The sequence below is a fragment of the Pristiophorus japonicus genome, unplaced genomic scaffold (assembly GCF_044704955.1).
Source record: "Pristiophorus japonicus isolate sPriJap1 unplaced genomic scaffold, sPriJap1.hap1 HAP1_SCAFFOLD_442, whole genome shotgun sequence".
Lineage (NCBI taxonomy): Eukaryota > Metazoa > Chordata > Chondrichthyes > Pristiophoridae > Pristiophorus > Pristiophorus japonicus.
In genome coordinates this window covers 342,257-367,259 of record NW_027254334.1, presented here as the reverse complement: position 1 = coordinate 367,259, position 25,003 = coordinate 342,257, and the positions used below count along the sequence as shown (strand labels likewise).

General features: G+C 46.2%; 1 protein-coding gene and 1 non-coding gene across 2 annotated transcripts in view; both read right to left on the bottom strand.

The window, feature by feature from the left end:
• The window catches only part of LOC139251759 (beta-1,4 N-acetylgalactosaminyltransferase 2-like), a 182,029-nt gene that overhangs the window by 105,342 nt on the left and 51,684 nt on the right, over positions 1 to 25,003 (bottom strand). The window lies entirely within an intron of this gene.
• On the bottom strand, positions 23,994 to 24,067 carry trnan-guu (transfer RNA asparagine (anticodon GUU)). Its single transcript has one exon. It is a non-coding gene; the product is annotated as a tRNA-Asn (tRNA).

The window sequence follows — 25,003 nt, the reverse complement described above, 5'->3', positions numbered from 1 at the left end:
TTCAGTCATGGAAGTGAGACAGGGGCTACAGCGATGGAAGGCAGAAGGGCCTGAGTGGATGAATCCCGCGAGGAGTCACATAAAAGGAGCAGGACCAGGTGGTGGCCGTCAGTTGATAGAGGACAGGGAGAGACTGGCTAAAGAATTAGAAAAGTTAAAAGAAAAGTTGAAGAATCAGGAAAGAGAAGCTGGAGACACAGACAGGAATGATACCTCGGTCCAGTTGCTGAGGTTGGGGGTAGATTCCGCAGGTGAGGGAGGATCCCTATAGGGATGCCACGCCTCAACCACACATGTCGTTCCTTTAGGACCCTTACTTCAGGATAGGGGTGGCCATACCCTTATCGAGGCTTGTGTGAAAGGGCAGCGGGAAATGAACACAGGGTCTGCTGGACAAATGAAGGTGCTCCTGGAGGAAGGGGATTCCCCCCTTCAGAGACAGTTCCCCAACACCCCAGATACACGAGGAGCAGTTACTGAACAGTCAGAGATGAAAGCAGTGGGAGAAGCTTGTTCAGAAACATTTAAAGTGTCTGCAGGAATGGGCTGTCTCAGAACTGATGAGATGTTCAGTGAAAACCTGAAATGTGGGAGTTACAAACATGATCTTAAAGGATGCGAAATAGAAGTTGGATCGTTGCAAATGTCGAGAGAGTAAATGACAGCAGTTCCGAAGGGTGAACTGAGGGAAGGACTGGGTCTCTCGACTGACAATTCAGCATTTCCGTCATCCTTTACTCGATGTTGTTACACTTCTCCCACAAAGCAGAGGAAATTGTTAAAACCTGTGCAGAGGGTAACAGACTTAGTCGAAGACACCGATTGTGAGTTTACATTTCTGAATGTAAACAGCATGGAATTCAGTTGGAAACATCAAAAATTGAAAGTTGACTTTTAAGTAAAAATGGATATGGTGATCACAGACCAACGGACTTTAAAATGGCATCCTGAGAATCTGAATCTACAAGAACCCTACTTTGACCCGAAGCGTGCTGCTGTTTGGAAGAAGGAAATACGGAAATGGAATACAACATTTCAACAGCTACAGAGTTTGAATCAAGCAATCGTTGTGGACATTAACCATCACACTGCGGAAATCGAGAACGTGCACACAACTTTGGAGCAGATTGAACATGTGAGCTGGTGGGAGTCATTGTTGGGATGGAGCCCGACGGCAACAGGTGTGATGAACACAATGATACACCCTGTCCTTATGCTGGTGCTGGTTCAGCTGGTCGTGCTGGTCATTTTGATTTACTGTGGATGTTGTGTTGAAAAACAAGGACTACAACTGGACAATGCTGTTGAACGAGCTCGAGCCACCATGCAAATGTATGTTACCCAGATAAGACCTGCAGAGAGGCGAGGAGAAGAAGTAGGGGAATGTGAGAGCACAGTCCCACATTGCTGAACTCTTTGCTTCAGCACGTGGTCTGAAGTTTGGATTAAAAAACAGGAAATTGAAGTTTGTATCGAAAGAGACTGTTAGACAAAGTGGTGCCTTCAGCCATTGAAATGAGTAACTGGTCATTGTCTGTATGTTAAATATTTGATTGTACCTTTGTTACTATTTAATGACATCTGCAGGTTAAACAAGCAATATTAAGTCTGTGTCTTAAACAATTCACAAAGCAGTTAGCCGTGATTGTCTAAATGCAAAGAAATAAGAGTATAAAGATGAGACTCACACACGCAGACACCAGAGACACTGGACATTCGGAAGGTGTGTGTCTCAAGCAGCCACGGAAATCGAAGCAAGCTGCCTTTGTGAAGTGTTCTCAGTAACTTTCATACTTGGTTTGTTTGGTATGAATGTTTAAATAAAAGACCCGATCCTGCCTTTACTACAACTGAGTGTGTGCGGGTAATTCGAGGTTAAAAGCAACGAAGTGAAAAGAGCAAGACAGCTGTTTAAACCATTTTGTAACAGGTAACTGACGGTTGAACACACGAATTGACAACTAGACTTGTCGATCAAGCATCAATGACAACGGCTACAAAACTGCCCACCAGCACCAGGTGTCTGTCACTTGTTTGTCCCAAATTTTCAGCAGCTGGGACAACAAGCATTCAGATCCCACAAAGATTTAAACTCAGATCACTGGATTCAGAATCCTGAGTGCTCACCATTACACCATTGAACAGATAATGTAAAATCTTTGAAACATTTTTCAAAAACAACAAAATCATCGACAACATTACACTTTGGCTTGGCCTTTCCTCATCCACACCGTCAGTTTCCTCTCTTTACGCTCTGCTAATTGTCGATGCAGAGCAATTCACACAGATACCGTTGAGGCTATGGGTTCTCAAGTAGCTGTTTCTGTTTCACACTGTTCATCACAGCTTGTACTTCAGTCTTGCCAGGTAAAAAGTGCGTTGGCATTGCAATGCATTAATGCAAAATGCTTGGCATGAAAAGAAAATGCAACATTTTGTCAAGTTAGCGAGTAGGTGATGAGGTTTGGGGTTGATGTGTGTTGCTTTCAGTCTTTGAAATTTCACCAAGCAAAGAAACGGTGAATCGAACTGTCCCTGTAAGCATTGTGTTCACATTTAATCACAGGAATATCTGCAGTCAGGAGTCGAAAAGGAATTACAACCTAATACCAGCTTCCGGACAATCAGAATACTTTGTCACAGACAAGGCACCGGAAGGCTGGAAGGTAGATCACACCGGTTGTGGGAGAGCTGGTTGGCGGTGACATGGAAGTGTCTGCAGTGTGCGGGACCAGACTGCTTCCACACATCCACAATGAATGTTCCACGCTTTATTTGGAAAAAATACAAATGAGAGTGGATATGTTCCATCCCGGTCAGAGCAATCTGAAGCTTTAACTGACTGACACCCTGGTTTGGGATGTCTTGCGATGTTCATTTGTGTAAGTTTCTGTGGCGCAATGGGTTACCATGTTCGACTGTTAACAGAAAGGTTGGTGGTTCGAGCCCACCCAGGGAAGATCCCTTTAACTGTTTTTCCCTGAGGATTCGGTGCCGCACAGTTCCAGGTTGTCATTGTGCGTTTTGGTTGCACAAATATATTCTGCAAACATTGCCAGCTGTGCTGTTATCCAGTGAGTTCCCACTCCAATACTTTTATGAGCATTCAGTTCAAGTGTCGAGTTTGAGTGTATGCAGAACTGTACAGAGATATCAGAAAATTTAACAAGGCTGTGGGACATTGTGTTTTGTTAATATTGAACCACTAATATGAATAAATCCATTTGTTATAAAAATTAATTCAACAAGTTTTCAAAATGCTTCCGCCCAGTTTCAAACCAGTGACATTTTGTGTGTTAGCTGATAACCACTACATTACAGAAACACTACAGCAATGTCAGGAACATCACCAGAGCTTTAACCTACACTGCTGGCCTATACTTCAGGCACTGGTTTTACGAGAATAGAATGACGGTGCTATATTTAGGAAGGCTGTGAGTGTGGCAGGAATTGATCTAGTGTTTGCTAGACTTTACACATAGGAACAGGAGGTGACCATTGAGCATCGAGTGGTTAGGATCTGGCATGCACGGCTTGAAAGGGCGGTGGAGGCAGACTCAATCTTATCTTTCAAACGGGAGCTGGATAAGTGTCCGGAGGAAAAACAATTGCAGGGCTACGGGGAAAGGGCGGGGGAGTGGGACTCGCTGAGAGTCGGCACGGGCTCGACGGGCCGAATGGCCTTCCGTGCTGTAACCATTCCATGATTCTATAAGTTAGTGGCACATTTCAGAGTGTGGGTGGAAGCAGAACATTGCAAAGGGACATGGATTGAATCGGCAAAACTAGAGGCATCTGATTCAGGAGATTCGGGGGGCGCGGAAATTCGGAAGTTTAATGACTGTGAAAGGAACATTTTTGTTTTGTGCAGTTTCTGTCAAAGAAATGTTTGTGAAAGGAATTTTTTGCACAGAGGAATGCAGCATTTAATCTTCTGCCTTAACACTTCTTCCTGGGTGTCGGGGTCACATTTCTTTTCAACGTCATTCTTCTAGGATTTATATTTCCTTTGGTGTTTCACAATAACCAGATTCTTGCTCTAAAGTCAGTCGCAGTGTTTCCCCAGTCTCCTGTTGATGTTACCAAAAATGAACATTTTGAACCAGACCCCGGAAACACACTGTGCAAATTGGGACATGTTTTAACAGTTAACGTGGGGCTCGAACCCACAAATTCGAGATTAAGAGTTTCATGATCTACCGATTGATCTCACGGGGCTTCTGCCCAAATACACGTTTTTGTCACTGATTACAGCCAGGCGCCTGTTGGCTCCGCCCCAGATGTTTAAACTTGATGTCGAGGAACTGCCAGGATCTTCTTGAATGGTGGACCAGGCTCGAGGGGCCGAATGGCCCACTCCGGCTCCAAATCCTTACATGTTTATGATCTTATGACCTTTCACAGGAGAACAATCTCGCCCCTGAGCATGCATGAGGAGAAAGCTACAGAAAATATTCCCACCCGGTGAGCTTTCACGTGTGAGGCGAACGTGTTAACCGCTACACTGCGGAAACATCTCCACTTTCAGCACCCGGTCAGACAGAAATGTTAAGCGAGCAGCTGAACTGCTGAATCCCAGTTTTTAGGAGCTCGTTGTGGTGTCAAATGAGTTTTGCTTAATGATTAAAAATAAAATATGTCAGAAGTGGGATGAGAAGCCAAGCTTTACAAAGCAGATTGCAACTTAAACACAACACCTTAGACCGCTCAGCCATCCTGAATATTAAAACTGCATCTGGCCACCGGCAGGTTGATTTTGAACTTTTGTGTCCTGTCACATGAAATAAATAAGGGCAGCAGGCGTATCTCTGCCTGACACCGGGGAAACAGTGAGACAGACCTTGGAGCAAGGGTCTGGTTATCGTGAAACAGCAAAGAATATATTACTTCTCGAAGAACAATATCAAAAATTACAGTGACCCAGATGTGATTGGAACACACAAGCTTCTGATTTGGAGTTAGACGCACTACCGTTGCACCACGAGGTCGACACAGGGTGCTTAAAATGTCCGTCGATATGAATGTTTCACAATACAAGGGGCTTTAAAATCCCCGCCCATTCCCACCAGGAATCAGAAGCAACGCTCAGCTGCCAGTCACCGTGTGTTTTTTCCGAAGACTTTTGTGTTGCTTTCACGGGAAAGCATCATTAATTAACCCCTCACCTTCTTTTGCACAGTGAAAAAAATGATAACTGAGGGACAGTCGGATACTTCAATCATTTGTCCTGTGCTTTGGGGAGCGGGCAGGGAAGTGGACCTGAGTCCATGATCGGATCGGCCATGATCATATTAAATGTCGGAGCAGGCTCGAGGGGCATATGGCCGACTCCTGCTCCTATTTCTTATGTTCTTATGTTCTTGTGCATGTTAACCCATTTTACACATTGTATTTTAGGAGTCTGGTTTAAAATCTTCATTGCCGATGACACCAGGAATCTGGGGCAACTTTTGTTAACTTTAACAGCACCAGTTATTCCTACCGTGCACAGAAAATAGAATCAGTAGTGAAGATAAAATCCCATGGTGCTCATTTTCAGATTCAATGCAGTAGGATTTCAAATAAAGTGAAATAATTTTACAGTGAAAAGATTTGCAAGTATTACTTGTATTTCTGTCTTTAATTAAAATTTGTGGCGTCTGACTCGAGTTCATGCCTCTGCTGAATAAGAAAGGAGGGTTTGACGTTGACCAGACTGCACTGCCCCTGATATTTGTGAGCTCATCCTTTATATTCAGTGGTTTCTCGCCCTTTGATGGGCTGCAGTGTAACGGATATCACGTTGGCCTCACACACGAAAGGTCCCCGGTGGATCCGTTTTCTCTCACTGAAAGTTATCTATTTATTGAAGTGAAAAGGAGCAATGAAGGAATAAGGAAGCCCTTTTGCCAGGAGAATAAACAGCAAATGCTGGAAATCTCAGCAGGTCAGGCAGCATTTGCCAGGAGACGAAACTAACCTCCGATTGTTTCCTTATGGCAAGTTTAAATACAATGTTTCTGCCCGGGATTGAAGCAAAGACCTTTTGCATGTAAAGCAAACGTGATAACAACGACACCACAGGAACCTCTGGCACAACAGCCCCAACAGAGGGGAGCTGACCAGTGAGCTCCCTCTGTGCTGATCGGGAATGTGTTGGCTCACCTGAAACAACTTCTGTCCCACACTGAAAGTTCTCAATCCTTCTCCTCCACTGCCCTTTATAGAAATGTCACGGATCACCCAGCCACCGTGTTCACTTCCACATCCTCACAGTGGGGCCACAGAGGCTCCTACCGTCTCCCCGCGATCAGTGAACTCGCCCAGTTTACAAAATTAAACCCGGAACACGTGCCCGGCAAAGGGCAGGAGAAGCCAGATAGTCTGTAAGCTCGGTCTATCGCAGAAAGTATTGGTATTCATGGTGATTACAGCAATTATTAATCGTCTCACAGACCTCAATTATTTTTATGCGACGACTTGATCGACAATTGAAACCAGTTTCGTGCGCCGGATCTTAACCCCTCGACCACCAGAGAACAGTTATGATAGATGTAGATATATTTATATATATTTATATATGAACCTGAATATCAATGGCTAGCTACCTAGACCTCATGGTGCAACAGTAGTGAATCTTACTTTGAGTGAGAGAATTTGTTCCACAGTGATACCCATTTCATCTTTTGTTCCCTTTTAAACACTAGAAACTGAGACAGGGGGAATAAATAGAGAAATAAAAGCACAGGGATATAGACAAGAGGAAGAGAGAAGGGGAAAGATACTGTCACCACCCAGAACTAATGCAGAAACCCCTCTGCGGCGCTCGGGGTGGCCACCCACAGCCTGGATGCACTAACGGGAGAACACCAGCGGCAGGTCGGGGCCATAAAAGGAACGCTGAGCGGCACTGGGAGCAGCTTGGAGATCCCGGGAGACTACTCCAGGGAGCAGCGCGAGCTGGTGTAGGAGGGCGGCGGCAGCGAAGAGTGATGTCATCAAGGTCCAGGTCGGTGATTGGAGCGTGGGCAGATACAGCAGGAGCGGCGAGATCGGGGCGAAGGAGCGGCGAGAGACTGTAGAGGGACGTGATCAGGGCCTAGGGGAGGCATGAGTTCAGGGCCAGAGGCCCAGGGGCAGCACGGGCCAGCCCACACTGCGATATGTGTGCGCACTAGGTCCGTGCAGCAGAGCTGTTCTCCAGTCGTCTTGGTTAACCCTTGCCACTGGACCAAGACCTCGCTCTGTCAAGCCCGTGTGATGGCTGGGGTGCAACGGCCATCACACGTTAAAAAAATCCACGCACAGGCATCTTCCACCCTTCGGGATGTAGTTCGGGTCCTTCATTAAAACACCTGTGAACTCATCCTTTTTCGGCGTGGAAGCAAGTCATCCTCGTTTCGAGGGACCGCCTATGATGATGATGATGATGGATACATTAACGTCCCAACAGCTCATTGACTGCAGGAGTGGGACCGTGCGGCACTTCAGAAGAAATGTCAAAAAGGCAAAGTCACTGATTCCGTCTCATGTGCTCCTCCGATCAAGAATTGCAACAAATACTAAAAAATGCTTCAATAATGGTTACATCTTATCTCCACCTGTGTTAAGCAGTTGGCTTGTTGGTCCAGGGGTCTGATTCTTTCTTTGGGTTTGCTGCTTGAAATTTGTGAGAGATTCTGGGCTCAAATCCTAGACGATCCTTGAATTTGCATCGGACTTTTGCAAAGAAGGACTTGCATTTCTGCAGCGTCTGTCAGGAACTCCTGATGCCCCAAAGTGCTTTACAGCCATTGAGTTACCTTTGGAGTGTTGTCATGTGAGGAAAGATGTGCCCAAATCACCCCACACGCACCTCAACTCTTTGCAAAGAAGTTCATAGAATCATAGAAGCTTACAGCACAGAAGGAGGCCATTTCGGCCCATCGTGTCCGCTTCGGCTAACAAGAGGCTATCCAGCCTAATCCCACTTTCCAGCTCGAGGTCCATAACCCTGCAGGTTACGGCACTTCAGGTGCACATCCAAGCACTTTTTAAATGTGGTGAGGCTTTCTGCCTCTACCACCCTTTCAGGCAGTGAGTTCCAGACCCCCACAACCCTCTGCGTGAAGAAATTTTCCCTCTAAACTTTCACCAATTACTTTAAATTTATGCCTCCTTATTGTTGACTCCTCTGCTAAGGGAAATAGGTCCTTTCTATCCACTATATCTGGGCCCCTCATAATTTTATACACCTCAATGAGGTCTCCCCTCAGGCTCTGTTCCATGGAAACCAAATCCAGCCTATCTAATCTGTCCTCATGGCTAAGATTCTCCACTCCCGGCAACATCCTCGTAAATCTCCTCTGTACCATCTTCAGTGCAATCATGTCCTTCCTGTAATATGGCGACCAGAACTGCACGCAGTACTCCAGCTGTGGCCTAACCTGCCCCACCGACCCCTTCTCTTGTATTCTATGCCTCGGCTAATAAAGGCAACCATTCCATATTCATTCTTAACCACCTCAGCTACCTGGCCTGCTACTTTCAGGGATCTGTGGACCAGCACTCGCTGGATTCTGGGGAGGACCCAGCAGATTGGAAAATTGCAAATGTAATGCCCCTATTTTAAAAAGGAGGCAACAAAAAGCAGGAAACTATTGACCAGTTAGCCTAACATCTGTGGTTGGGAAAATGTTGGAATCCATTATTAAAGACACAGAAAAATAGAAACATAGAAAATAGGTGCAGGAGTAGGCCATTCGGCCCTTCGAGCCACACCACCATTCAATAAGATCATGGCTGATCATTTAGCTCAGTACCCCTTTCCTGCTTTCTCTCCATACCCCTTGATCCATTTAGCCATAAGGGCCACATCTAACTCCCTCTTGAATATATCTAACGAACTGGCATCAACAACTCTCTGCGGCAGAGAATTCCCATAGGTTAACAACTCTCTGAGTGAAGAATTTTCTCCTCATCTTTATCCGAAATGGCTTACCCCTTATCCCTTCGACTCTGACCCCTGGTTCTGGACTTCCCCAACATCAGGACCTGTCCAGTCCCATCAGAATTTTATATGTTTCCATAAGATCCCCTCTCATTCTTCTCAACTCCAGTGATCTCTCGATCCCTTGATTCCCCGAGACTCCAAAAATCTATTTAACACAGCCTTGAATATATTCAGAGACTCAGCAACCACAGGCCCGTGGGGCAGAGATTTCCACAGATTCATAACCCTCTGAATGAAGAAATTCCTCCTCATCTCTGTCTTAAATGGCCGACCCCTGAACCTAAGACTGTACCCCCTGGTTCTCGACACTCCAGCCCGGGGAAAACAACCTCTCAGCATCTACCCTGTCAATCCCCTTCAGAATATTGTGTGTTTCAATGAGATCACCTCTCAATCTTCTAAACTCCGGAGAGTATCGGCCCATTCTACACAATCTCTCAACTTAAGACAGTCCTCTCATCCCAGGAATCAATCTGGTGAACCTCTGTTGTACCTCCTCCCAGGCAAATATTTCCTTCCTTAAATAAGGAGACCAAAACTGTGCGCAGTACTCCAGATGTGGTCTCACCAGTGCCCTGTACAATTGTAGCAAGACTTCCTTACTCTTGTACTGTGGGCTATATATTAGGTACTATGGGGCGAGTGCCCTGTTTTTTGCTGATTCTACGGTTGTATAAAGAGTTATTAAAATTTGACAGTTGCTCGGCAAACATATTTGTATTTCCTTCAGTGTACTCCTTACTCTTCAAGGGCTAGATTTTCCCCAAGCAGTTTTGTCGGCGCACTGACCTCAAGCGCACTGACTTTGCGCGCTGGAAACGGCGCGGGGAAAAACTCGCCCCATCCTGGCCGCTGTGTACAGTCCCCGGAGTCCTGGCGTGGTGTCGATGGTGAAGTGGGGGGCGGAGCCAAATGCCTACGCCGAAAACACTGCCGGCACCTTCGCACATGGGCAGTAGGGAGAGAAAACTTGGCACTCTGCCATTTTTAAACAGTGTCAAACCCGATGAAAAGCACAGCAGCTTCTCAGCTTCTCCAGTCGCTCGGCGGGCTCTCCCCCCGTCCCTCCCCGATAAAACGCACAGCTCCAGCAGCTGCAACTTCTCCGGTCCACAAGCTCACACTTCTCCGGTGTGTCTTCCCTCCCCTATCCCAGGGATATAGGGACCGAGTGTAATGGAGCCAAGTTTGCTGATGATACAAAGATGGGTGGGAAAGCAAATTGTGAAACAGCAAAGTAAATCTCAATTCCGGAAGAACAATATGGAAAAGTACAGTGACCCCGACGTGATATAAACACGCAGCCTTCTGATCTGGAGTCAGACACACTACCGTTACACCACGAGGTCTACAGCGCAGAGTGCCCATGTTTGTATACATGAAGGTTCCTGAAACACAGTTTCATTTACCCTTCATTGGTGCAATGAAAGGGCTTTAAAATCCCCGGCCACTCCCACCGTGGGTCAGACAGCATCAGAAGCAGTGCCCACCTGTCACTCACCCTCTCACACCCGCTTTCATCACCTGCTGCCCGCGGACTGCAGCAAATCCAGTTCACCATCATCATAGGCAGTCCCTCGAAGCGAGGATGACTTGCTTCCACGCCAAAAAACAATGAGTTCACAGGTGTTTCAATGATGGACCTAATATTCCAGGTCCCGAACTGCATGTTGAAGGGTGGAAGAAGCCTGTGGGTGGATTTTTTTAATGTGTGGTGGCCGTTGCACCCCAGCCACCACACGGGCTTGACAGAGCGAGGTCTTGGTCCAGTGGCAAGGGTTATCCAAGACGACTGGAGACCAGCTCTGCTGCACGGACCCAGTGACCACACATATCACAGTGTGGGCTGGCCCGTGCTGCCCCTGGGCCCCTGGCCCTGAACTCACGCCGCCCCTGGGCCCCGATCACATCCCTCCACAGTCTCTCACTGCTCCTGCTGTACCTGCCCACGCTCCAATCACCAACCTGGACTTTGATGACATCACACTTCGCTGCCGTCGCCCTCCTGTACCAGCTCGCACTGTACCTTGCCGTGGTACACCACCACGCTGCTCCCAGGCCGCCGCTCACCGCTCCTTTTATGGCCCCGACCTGCCGCTGGTGTTCTCACACAGGTCGGGGCCTCCACGCTGCTCCCAGCAAATCCAGTTACACCCCGTGTCACCGCACAATTCTCAGCTGTGATTGTAAGCTGACGAAATTTAAAGATATCGCAGAGGCTACAAGCAGTGTTCCCTGGTAGTCTAGTGGTTAGGGTCTGGTGCTCTCACTGCCGTGGTCTGGGTTTGATTCCTGGTCAGGGAAAGCATTTTTACAGAGCAAGTTGACAAAAATAATTCAAGTCTGTGAGATACTGAATAATTGTTTCAATCATCATTAATCCACCCACATGTGTTGCACACTGAAGGAAATACAAATATGTTTGGTGAGCGACTGTCGAATTTTAATAACTTTTTATACAACCGTAGAATCAGCAGAAAAACAGGTTATTCAGCCCACAATATCTAATATATAGCCCACAGTAGAAGAGTAAGGAAATCTTGCTACAATTGTGCAGGGTCTTGGTGAGACCACACCTGGAGTACTGCGCACAGTTTTGGTCTCCTTATCTGAGGAAGGATATACTTGCCTTGGAGGTGGTAGAACAGAGGTTCACCAGATTGATTCCTGGGATGAGAGGACTGTCCTATGGTGAGAGATTGTGCAGAATATGCCGATACTCTCTAGAGTTTAGAAGAATGAGAGGTGATCTCATTGAAACGGACAATATTCTGACGGGGATTGACAGGGTAGATGTTGAGAAGCTCGGCTAGCTCAGTCGGTAGAGCATTAGATTCATAATCTCATGGTCGTGGATTCGAGTTGGGCGAATTATTTTCCTTAAACTTTATGTTGCTTTCACGGGAAAACCTCTTTAATGAACCCATGATCTTCTTTGCACAATAAAAGGAATGCGAACTGAGGGAGAGTTGATAATTTATCATTTGTTCTGTGATCTGCATAAGAACACAAGAACCAGGAGCAGGAGTCTGCCATTTGGCCCTTCGAGCCTGCCTTCTTTTGCACCGAAACAAATTCAACTATGTTTTTAAATTAGCAGTGCGAGATATTGAGAGGGCACCTTTCAATGCTTCACAAAACTGTTGCTTTCGTTACAGCCACCTGGGATCGATTCCTGGTTTGGGAAGTAAATTTGATATCACCGTTTGTAATTGAAGTGGAGTAATTTTATTAAGTCAGATGGATGTCCCAAAGCACGTCAGAGTGGTGTCAAAACAAATGAGTTTGTAATTAAACACAATGAATGTTAGGAGTGAGATTCAAACCCATGCCTCCAGAGAAGACTGTGAGCTGAACACAGCACCTCAGACCACTCAGCCATCTTGACTGTTGGATGTTTTTGTTACAAGTTATTACTCTGGATAGTTTCAGACCGGGCACTTGTTCAGTGTCGCTGGAAGGCCCAGTGACCGGGATATCCTCTTCCCTGGGGTTTTCCTCAGCCTGTGCTCGGTGTACAGGGAGCTTTGGCCCAGGCCTGAGGTAGTTTGCATCATGCGTCAATGTAGCCTGGAATGTTTTTGTTCAATTTTATTGCAGACATGTTTTTGTTTCAACAACCATGTTTCTGTCCGTGATCGAACTGCAGACTTTTCGCATGTGAGGCGAACGTGATCACCACTGAACTTCGCAAGCTGCTGCTTAGCTCAGTGCCCAGAGAGAAGTGTTCAGCAACAAGCTGAAATGCTCAATCCCTCTCTCTGCAAAAAGTTCCTTTCACAAACATTTCTCTGACTCCTTTCAAAGTCATTAAACTCCCGAATTTCCACGTCTGCAGTTTTCTGGACAAGGACAAGGACTGAAAGTGCTTTGTGATCAGAAAATTGCCGGAACCCCTGTGGTTAATGACAGGGCATTTGATGATTGATTTCCGTACACACCTTGGAATTCAGGAGAACCGATTTCGTGGTTTGAAGTTCGAGGGAAACCCATGGGGCGGAGCCAACAGTCGCCTGTCAGCAATCAGCGACAGGAACATGCAACTTAAGCAGGCCCGGCTATCAACGGCATTCCCATCGTCGAATCCCCCACCATCAACATCCTGGGGGTCACCATTGACCAGAAACTTTACTGGACCAGCCACATAAATACTGTGGCTACAAGAGCAGGTCAGAGGCTGGGTATTCTGCGGTGAGTGTCTCATCTCCTGACTCCCCAAAGCCTTTCCACCATCTACAAGGCACAAGTCAGGAGTTTGATGGAGTACTCTCCACTTGCCTGGATGAGTATGGTTCCAACACTCGAGAAGCTCGACACCATCCAGGAAAAGCAGCCCGCTTAATGGGCGCCCCATCCACCACCTCCAACATTCACTCCCTCCACCACCGGCGCACTGTGGCTGCAGTGTGTACCATCTACAAGATGCACTGCAGCAACTCACCAAGGCTTCTTCGGCAGCTACTCCCAAATCCGCGACCTCTACCGCCTAGAAGGACAAGGGCAGCAGGTGCGTGGGAACACCATCACCTCCATTCTGGGGGGAGTGGGTGAACAGCCAGAGGTCGTGGTCCATATCAGGACCAATGACATGGGTAGCAAGAGAGATGAGGTCCTGCAGGCAGAGTTTAGGGAGCTAGGGGAGAGATTAAAAAGCAGGACCTCAAAGGTAGTAATCTCCGGATTACTCCCGGTGCCACGAGCTAGTGAGTACAGAAATAGGAGGATAGAGAGATGAATACGTGGCTGGAGAGATGGTGCAGGCAGGAGGGCTTTAGTTTCCTGAGGCATCGGGACCACTTCTGGGGGAGGTGGGACCTGTACAAGCCGGACAGTTTGCACCTAAACAGAGCCGGGACCAATATCCTCACGGGGGGGTTTGCTAGTGCTGTTGGGGAGGGTTTAAACTAGCTTGGCAGCGGGATGGGAACCTGAGAATAGATTCAGTAGGGAGGGAAATAATGCTGGAATTAGAAAGCAAAAATAAAGAAAGTGAATTTGAAAGAGAGAGGAAACAAGCAGGTAAAAAGGGTAAATAAACAAATTGAAAGACACTGTTGTAGGAAGGCAAAGGCACCTGCTGAATATATAAATGTATGTATGTTTAAAATGTTAGTCAAATATAAAATGGCTGCCAGGGGGCTTAGCAAAGCATGATGGGGGCTCGGTAAGCCAAGTTAGCTAAAACTGCTGACTGAGCGCTGACCCTGCAGAGCCTGGTACCAGGAATGTCTTGAATTAACAACTTGAGGCAAGATAGTATACAGAACACTGCGGTACCTAGTACAGAATGTCCTCAAGTCAGTGACCCCCAGATGGGGTGCCTAGCAACCACGGAGATAAGGAGCTAGGCCCCGGTGGAACCCATGATTAACGAAGATAAGAGGGATCTGGAAAACATCACATGGATATGAATCAGCCCCCAACAATCACGAACTGATCATGCAGCCCCCTGATGTACCGGGGTTAATTCTATTGGCCCATTTAAACCTATATGTAATCTATAATCATTATGATTGGATTGTGTCCAGCCGAAGTGGGCTGAGTAACTGTAATGAACTATTGTAAAACATATAAATATCGATGAATTTCTTTGTTCGGCGGAGTAGAGTGCCTGGAGTTGGACCAGAGGCTCTCTCCCCTCCGGCATAATAAAGGCCGTTTTGGCGTTGGAACCGACCCCGAGTGTCGAGTGATTCTTCCACGAAAACATTTGCGCTAACAGTGTTGTCACGAACAGGATTTCCCGGAGTCGCTGGACGTCCTTGGAAAAACCCGGGTGCGTATAAAAAAATTTAATTATAAAGGGTGCGGAAGGTGGAGGCCGGTTGATCGACACGACGAGGTGATCTAATATCTCAAACGCCTAGCCTGAGCCTGAATTAAGAGGACTTTTGTCCCACGTGACGGCCAGGAACTAAGTAGGCGTAGGGAATGAACTTAGACCGTGGGATCGTGATACCGAGCGACATCTCCCGGACCCAGTAGTATATTTTGAAAATATACCCCAGAGACCAGGTGGTGCACAGCAACCAAAGGAAACCAAACCTGTGAACAGGGTCGGACCGACAGACAAAACGGTGGTAGGTAGTCGTTAAGGAGGCGTGGGGCACTGTGGGAATTGCTTAAACGCGTTTTAAGAATTGTATAAGTTTGTGTAATAGCAGAACTTGTGACCTGACAGTAGCCAGGAGACGGTCTGCTACAAGTTACGCTCGGAAGAAAGTGGACCTCTGAGAGTCGATTCCTAACGGTTCTAGTCCTACCCAGGAATGGCCAATAAATCAAGTAATCTTGAGTGGGGACTAGAAGGGTCCCTTACCCACCACCTGGCATAAAAACAAAAGAAACTAATTGAGAAGATGATTAAGTCAGGATGGAACCCCCAGGACCCGCCAGCAAATCAACGGGAATGGTGGGAGAAGGAAAGGAAAGATAAAGATGAGAAAGCCGTGGTCTTGATTCTTCAAACGCACATAAAATTAACAGAGGAAGTTAATCAATATGTAAGAAATAAAAAAAACCTGATAGTGATTATCTTAAGTGAAGTATGGATCCAAGAATAGAGCCAGCCAAACAATAAACTTTGTTGAATGAAAAGAGACTTTTGTGAATGTCTGTCTAGGAATGAGATAAAGAATGGAGAAGGGAAGCTGTAATGTCTTTAAAAAAAGCCTGTGTCTCTGGAGGCTGCAGGCTGGGGAAGTACGCTCCCATTTTTCATTTGTGTAAAACCTTGATGCGAAAGCTTTTAGCTCAGGAAAGAGATTTTTAAATTACAGATTGGCAGTACAATATTTGAATTGGGATTTTGAGATATTTCAGGTGATTCTCATTGATAAACATTTTGGTTGGATAGGAAAATCTTGGGTTTGGAAGCCTTTTTAATAAAAGTACACGTACTGCGTCAGGAACTGAAGCTTAAAAAAGATGTAATTAATGAGATATAGTACCACAAAATTGAAGTTACAGAGCAAAAGATCAGAGTTTTTGATCAGCTTCTAAAATGGAATTTAGGCAAAAAAATCCAGTAATACCATATTTGACATTTTGTAATTCAACAATAAATACAAATTCTACAAAAGGGGAGCAGAAATTAGGATGGGAACAGCGAAGAGTTAATTTTGTTGTGAAGGTTTCAAGTACCACTGGTTACAAAAAGGCACAACAAAATGCGATATATTTAAAACAAAAAGTGAAATCTGATCTCTTTTAAAAAATAAAACTAAAAGGTTTGAGAAAATGACGTAACGTACTAAATAAGTGCTGAAAAAAAAAGTGTTTGCAATGGAAAAATACATAACTTACTAAATACTAGCTGATATTGGCTGTGAAAAAGATATTGGTTTAATTGGGAAAAGGATAAAAAAATTGGAGGAGGTAAAAGACACTCTCCATTGATAATGATTTTAAATTACGAGAAAGTTTCAATGCAGTTTGAAAAGATTTCCAGAATAGATGTTGTTAATCAAGAAAAGTCCCGAACAGTCTAAACAAGCAGGAGGGTTTTGAAAATAACGAGGAGAAAAGATCTAAGCTATGCGAATTCAGCAGAGAGAGAAATAAAACACAAGATTGGCCCATTGAACGGGACCGTTAAAAAAAAAAAAAAATTTTGGCATGTATACAGCTTGTGTGAAAATTGTATTTCAGTAAACAAAAAAGCTATTAAAAATGTGTGCTCTCATTTAAAAATAATCTTTGGCAAGTACTTGAATTCGATGTTAAGGAAAAAATTTGAGTTTAATCGAAAATGCTGTCTTTCCCGATGAGAAGATTTTTATTATGACCACTTTACTAATGATTTCTGCTGTTTTAACGGATTCCTAATTTCTAAGCAAGGTTTGAAGGCACAAAGATTTGGATGATTACGCGAAGTCACGGAATGACATCAGGCCTTCTTACAAACCTGTAAAGGAGTTAATCCTTTCCATTGACAGCTGTTTTACACTGGACCTTACTAATTTGAATTTCTTACTAAAATAAAGAAGACTCACCTGGCAGACTGTGGAAATGGTGGGATAGTCAGAATAAAAATAAAACAGAACTAGCTGGTCAAGAGTTAAAAGCTAAGATAAATAAGCTGGAAGAGATTTTAAACAACAGGCCCAGACGGATAGTGCAGTGTGCAGCCAAAGCACCATCACCTGTGGCAATCGAGCCAATGTATCCCACGGTGAGTCGGTGTAGTCCACAAACCCAACCTAACAGTAAAGCACACTGCGATGTTTGGAGGAATAGTGGTGGCATTGGTGTTTATTAGAGTTTGGATAATATTTAGATGGGTCATCGTGCAGGCTCGAGCACAGCAGGCTCAAATACAAAACCGACGGCAGCCCAGACAGGGACATGAAGTGATCGAGATGGTACGACTATAAAGAATATGGATAACCTAACCCTTACCTCCGATTCCACAGAGTAACCGCGACACAAGTAGACCAGAACCTAACACCTGGTGACGACCAGGCTATCTGTTTAAAATTTGCAGATAAAACACACCGAGATGGGACCGCAGTGGTGACTTCGACTCTGGGGACTCATGATACTGGGAACCTTGAGGCCCACACAAGCATTGGATAATACAGACCGACTACGAGAGATGCAGCACACGCAAGAAAGACACAACTGCATCAACTATGGGGTTTTGTTTGCTTTGACTGACGGAATATGCATTCCAGCAGCCAAGGACAGAACTGATTTTAACGCGTGGCTGCAAATGAATCCGGATAAGAATAGAGTATGCGTGCGATGCTCCATGGGTACAAGAAGCAGTTGCATTAGACGAAGGGAGGCCGGGGGGGCCCGATGAATGTACCTTTGGAATAATTTGCGCGCCTCCTGCCCAGCCACAACCGTTAGTCGCCCACAAAAAGGGGGTGGGGCTGTGCGGATACTATGAGGAGGTAGAGGCTGCCGCAATATCGTTGTATGTATGCTTCTCACCCCCTCCGACACCACGCCCCATAAGAACCACCACACTGCCCATGGAATTGCCATGTCCAACAATTACAAGGGGACCGGAAAATGGGATCGTGCCGTCCAACGAGGGTGAACTATTGTATGATAATGTTAAGCATGAAATTGTGCCTGTCCTGATCAATATCTCAGGTAAACAGATGCCGGAATATTGTACAGAGCAGGCAAGAAATATGTATAATGTATTAAGTAAAGTTGTAATGCAGCAGGCTGCCGATGCCATGTGTGCCAGTAGATTCCGAGGACAGGAGCCAGTTCATAGGACTAAGAGGGAAATAGTTAATGATGTTGCGACCGGTTTTAATGCCGGAACCTCCATAGTAAACTCACTGGACATACAAAGGCTAAATGAAAGGGTGGAGCAGCTTAAAGGGGTGATGAAGGGATTATTAGAACGGGCAGAGTGGAATCAGGAAGATCAAGCCGAACTCGGAAGAGAGGGTGCTGAAATCCAATTGGATGGCCTCTCGGTCCTGGAAGCTCAGGCAAAAACAATCAATCACCTTATCAACAGAGAGAGAGAAGATACCACAAAACTTAGACAGGGACAACTCTGTCACGCTTATGGCCTATGGATGGTGGGACAGATACGACACAACCTCGATCATATCCAAAGGGGGGAGTTGCCAGACTGGATAGACAGCCCACATCTGGCTCAGTTGGCCAAACTGAAGGGGACACTGGGTAATTGCACTCTGAAGGGACTAACCAGAGTATGCCCAGTGATCCCAAACTGCCGAATGGGCAAAGCTGCCGGAGTGGGAAGAGCCCTGATGATACCTAGTCACACAAGACTCAGGACCGTTTCCCCTTTATCAACTGTAGAATATCGGGATCATACGGGAAAACACCTCCCTCCATTACTATCTGACCGCAGCCCCTGCTGTCCGCAGAGACAACACACTCTATGGGATCTCCCTGACGGGATGCAAGCAGACGGGTGACATTACGGTGTGCCCTCACCCGGTGGGACAGGGAGAACTAGTCGATTGTGGATTTAATCCAACCGATGGATGTGTATTGGAAATAGTACCTGCCCCCACACATTTTGCCAGAACAGATTACGGGGGCAAAGGAAAATACTGTGTCTCTACCACGGCACATTTATATTGGTACAATGGCTTACAATGCCAGATCTCGCAACCAAACTTTTGCTTCATAGCCCTATGACCTCACAATAGGACAAGCCCACATTATCCAGGTTAGACGCCGAGGCCCAAAATCATTAACGCCATCGATCAGCTCCACGATCACCTGCAGGGTTATGACGAGCCAGAGCAGGCCCCTATCCCACATTTAGTTGCAGTATTAAGGGAACTAAGACTCAGAGTAGGCCAGTGTGTCAGACTCTACCACCAACTACAGACAAAGATTGAAATACTGGAGAAGGATACTGACCAAGAGTTCCAAAACCAGAGTTGGTGGAGGAGGGTCTGGGACTGGGGCATGAACGTAAACATCCACCCCTGGATTGGAATAATATCACACATACTGGTAGGGATACAGCTGGTCTTAGCACAAACATGGAGAGTCATGGCCTGTCGATCCTGCAGGCATTATGCACGACAAAGGAGTATCAGAACAAGGGCTCAAGTAAATAAAGTGACTTGTCCAGCAGAGGGACAGGGGAATCTGAACTATATCAATTTGATCTAAGCAACTGGGACTTCTGACACCACGTGACTGGTCAGCACGTTGAGGCAGGAAGTACCGGGTGGTACATAACAATATAAGTCGAGTAACAAATTATGTTGTCGGTTAAAGGAGACTAGGATTAGTCCATTACCGAAAGGGGGGATTGTTGTAGGGCAAAGGCAAAGGCACCTGCTGAATATATGTCTGCATATATGTATGTGTAAAATGGTAGCCAGACATAAAATGGCTGTCAGGGATTCTGCAAAGCACTAGGGGAATTCAGCTAACAGTTAGCTTGAATACATTTTTGGGTGGCTGATGACACTGCAGTTCCATGTACAGGAACACTGGAAAGAGCGAGCTCAGCAGAACGTCCTTAATCAACAAACCACAGACAAGATGTCCCAGCAGAATACTGAACAAAGAAATTCCTGTGACTGTGTAAGGATAAGGAGGTTAGGTGCAGACAGAACCCAAGGACAGTAGAGATAAGGGAATCTGGAGAATATCACGAGGCCATGAATAAGCCTCAGCTAAAACATGAGGTGATCACGCAGTCCCCTGGTGCCTGGAGGCCAATTCCATTGGCCCAGTGGAATCGATTTGTAATTTATAGTCCTTATGATTGGATTGTGTCCAGCTGACATGGGCTAAGTAATTGTAATGAACTGTTGTAAAACATATAAATATCGATGAATTTCTTTGTTCGGTGGAGTGGAGTGCCTGAGTTGGACCAGAGGCTCTCTCCCCGCCGGTGTAATATAGGCCATTTTGGCATTGGAACCGACCCCGAGTGTCGAGTGATTCTTCCAGGAAAAGATTTGTGCTAACATAATCCGTGCTGTACCAGCCCTGGGAGAGATTGATGGGACAGTGTAGAGGGAGAGTTACTCTGTATCTAACCCCGTGCTGTACCTGCCCTGGGAGAGATTGATGGGACAGTGTAGAGGGAGCTTCACTCTGTATCTAACCCCGTGCTGTACCAGCCCTGGGAGAGATTGATGGGACAGTGTAGAGGGAGCTTTACTCTGTATCTAACCCCGTGCTGTACCTGTCCTGGGAGAGATTGATGGGACAGTGTAGAGGGAGATTTACTCTGTATCTAACCCCGTGCTGGATCTGTCCTGGGAGAGATTGATGGTACAGTGTAGATGTTGATTTATTCTGTATGTAACCCATGCTGTACTTGCCCTGTAAGGGTTTGATGGGACAGGTTAGAGGAAGCTTTATTGTATATCTTAGATGGGCTGTATCTGCTCTGTGAGTCTTTGATGGGACAATATAGGGGGAGCTTTAATCTGTATATAACACATACTGTACCTGCCCTGGGAGGGTTTGATGTGACAGTGTCGAGGAAGCTTTAGTCTGTACCTGTCCTCTGAGTCTTTGATGAGACATTGTAGAGGGGGCTTTAATCTGTATCTAATCCATACTGTACCTGCCCTGACGGGTTTGATGGGACAGTATAGTGGGAGCTTTGCTCTGTATCTATCCTGTGCTGTGCCTGCCCTGGGAGGGTTTGATGGGACAGTGTCGAGGGAGATTTAAACACGTGCTGCACTGTAATGTATATATGCCCGGGTTTACCTGCCACCAGGGGGACCGACCGTCGAAGGTCATTGGGCCACAGGCACACACATGCAACTCTTGTATATAAAGAAAGCCTCCATGTTTAATCCTTTGTTCGAGAGCTAGAAAAGTACGGTCAGGATGCACCTGATTGAGTTCACGGTAGTAAGCCTACTGAGTTATTGCATATGCACCATGCACCTGCCCCTGGAAGAGTTTGATGGTGCTGTGTAGCGGGAGATTTATGTTGCAACTAATTTGTGCTGTACATGCCCTGAGAGTTTGATGGGACAATGTAGAGGGAGCTTTCCTCTGTATCTAACCCCGTGGTGCATCTGCCCTTGGAGCGTTTGATGGGACAGTTTAGAAGAATCTTTACTCTGTATTTAACGCATGCTGTACCTGCCCTTGGAGAGTTTCATGGGACAGTATTGAGGGAGCTTTACTCTGTATTTAACCCATTCTGTACCAGCCCTGGGAGTGTCGATGAGTCAGTGCAGAGGGAGCATTACTGTATATCTAACCCGTTCTGTACCAGCCCTGGGAGTGTTGATGGGTCAGTGCAGAGGGAGCATTACTCTGTATCTAACACGTACTGTACCTGCCCTGGGTGAGCTTGATGGGACAGTGTAGAGGGAGTTTTACTTTGTATCTAACACGGGCTGTATCTGTCCTGAGAGGGTTTGATGGGACAGTGTCGAGGGAGCATTACTCTGTGTCTAACACGTGCTGTACCTGTCCTGGGAGGCTTTGATGTGACTGTGTAGTGGTAGCTTTACTCTTTATTTAACATTATTGTCCTTTTCAATCCACTTGTTTCACACCGAAACAAATCGTAACCATGATGTGAATTTAACGCCACGTGATTCTTTGAAATCATCTTTAAATGATTGGGTAAAACCACTCCTTATGCCACCGAAAAACAGCTTTGATTCCAGGTCTTGGCGATAACTTTTGTAACACCATTTTTAAATTCAAAACCTTATAAAATTGATGACATGCAGCCAACGTGCAAAAGTAAGAATTCTTTTAATCACCGTTAATTAGCCGATAATCTTCTTCAGAATGAAATAAATAATAATATAATTACTGAGGAACAGTATTATCTTCAATCATTCATTTTCTCTTTATATGTGATGAAGTTTTATCCCTATCGCATTTACACGCTGTATGAGAATGGTTTAAAATTGTAAGTGTTTATGACTCAGTTGAAAAACCATTGATTGTGTGTGTGCCGATTCTTGATAGGAGGAGCACTTGAGACCGAAGTTCCAGTTCTATGAGCCCAAGTTTCCACACGATAAGAAACGGGTGCCCCTCCGAGCTGGGCGCCCGTTTTTCGCGCCTAAAACGGTGCCTAAAAAAAACCTTGCGATTCTGGAGCGTTCTGCAGCTCCTTGTCTGCCTGGCGCCGCGCCCAGGGGGGCGGAGCCTACACTCGCACCGATTTTGTAAGTGGGAGTGGGCGGATACTATTTAAATTAGTTTTTTTCCTGCCGGCAACGCTACGCGTGCACTTTGCAGCGTTCGTGCATGCTCAGTGTGAAAAAAACATTGGCACTCGGCCATTTTTGTAGTTCTTTGTAGCTGTTTAATTTTTGAACATTTTTTTAATAAAAGCACATTGCCATCAGCACATCAGCCTTCTCACTGTCTCCTTCCCCCCCCACCGCGGGAAGAACGGGCGCCTCTTACCCACCCATGCAGGAAAAACGGGCGCCTCCTCTCCCCTCCCCCACCCCCCGCGGGAAGAACGGGCGCTTCTTACCCCCCCCGCGGGAAGAACGGGCGCCTCCCCTCCCCCCCCCACCCCCCGCGGGAAGAACGAGCACCTCCTCTCCCCTCCCTCCCCCCCGCAGGAAGAACCGGCGCCTCCTACCCCTCCCGCGGGAAGAACGGGCGCCTCCTACCCCCTCCGCGGGAAGAACGGGCGCCTCCTCTCCCCTCCCCCCACCCCCCGCGGGAAGAACGGGCGCCTCCTACCCCCCCGCGGAAAGAACGGGCGCCTCCTCTCCCCTCCCCCCACCCCCCGCGGGAAGAACGGGCGCCTCCTACCCCCCCGCGGAAAGAACGGGCGCCTCAGGCTGACTGCAGCATTCTCCGTGCCTGAAGCACTTTCACACAGGTAGGAAGATGGTTTATTTAATCTTATCTTTGCTTATAAATGTTTATTCAGGTTGGATTTATTTGTATAATATTTGTAGAAGTATAAATAAGGATTTATTGTACAATTTAATGACTTCCCTTCCCACCCCCCCTCGTTCTGGACGCCTAATTTGTAACCGACGCCTGATTTTTTAATGTGTAGAACAGGTTTTTTCAGTTCTACAAAAATCTTCACTTGCTACATTCTAACTTAGTTTGGAGTACGTTTTCACTGTGGAAACTTTCAAATCAGGCGTCAGTGGCCGGACACGCCCCCTTTTGAAGAAAAAATTCTGTTCCAAAGTAGAACTGTTCTACCTGACTGGAACAGCAGAAAAAAAAATGTGGAGAATTGCGATTTCTCAGATAGTCCGTTCTCCACCAGTTGCTCCTAAAAATCAGGCGCAAATCATGTGGAAACTTGGGCCCCAGAAATGTATCAATAGAATCAATTTCCACCAGTTTCTTTAAACCCAATCACATAATTTATTTCTAGTGGGCTGGATGGAGGAATATGATCCATGTAAAACATTGTTATCGTTTTACTTGAACTGAATGCTCATAAAATATTGGAGTGGGAACGAACTGGATAATAGCACTGCTGGCAACATTTGCGGAATATATTCATGCAGCCAAAACGCACAATGACAACCTGGGACTGTGCGGCACTGAATACTCGGGGAAAAACAGTTAAAGGCTTCGTCCCTGGGTGGGCTCGAACCACCAACCTTTCGGTTAACAGCCGAACGCGCTAACCCATTGCGCCACAGAGACTGATGGAAGTGTAATGTGCACGACATCACAAACCAGGGTGTCAGTCAGTTAAAGCTTCAGATTGCTCCGACCGGGATGGAACTTGTCCACTCTCAGTTGTACGTTTCCCAAATAAATGGAGAGACATTCATTGTGGATGTGTGGAAGCAGTCTGGTTCCGCACACTGCAGACACTTCCATGTCACCACCAACCAGCTCTCCCACAACCGGTGTGATCTACCTTCCAGCCTTCCGGTGCCTTGTCTGTGACAAAGTATTCTGATTGTCCCGAAGCCGGTATTAGGTTTGAATTCATTTTCAGCTCCTGACTGCGGATATTCCTGTGATTAAACGGGAACTAAATGTTTACAGGGACAGTTGGATTCACCGTTTCTTTGCTTGGTGAAATTTCAAAGATTGAAAGCGACGCACATCAACCCCAAACGTCCCGTGAGATGGAAGCCCAGTTGCTGTTTCAAGCTTGAATGCAGGTACAAGCAGAACTTATTCAAAGAAATTCCAAGTCCCTGAGACGCCTGATTATTTGCACCAAACTCTTTGCAAAGAGTTGAGGCTCATGTTTGGTGATCTGGGCACATCTTTCCCCAAACTACAACACTTCAAACATAACTCAATGGCTGTAAAGCGCTTTGGGGCGTCATGAGTTCCTGAAAGGCACTGCAGATATGCAAGTCCTTCTTTGCAAAAGTTCGATGCAATTTAAAAATATGCGAGCAATATCAGGGCTCCTCTGGGACCCCTCGTAAATTTCAATTAACAACTCCGAAGGGAGAATCACAGCCCGAGACCAATGAGCCAACTGTTTGACAAACGTGAAGATAAGGTGTAACCATTTCAAAGCATTTTTTTGTTTGTCGCTATTCAGAACATAAGAACTTAAGAACTAGGAGCAGGAGTAGGCCATATGGCCCCTCGAGCCTGTTCCGCCATTTAATA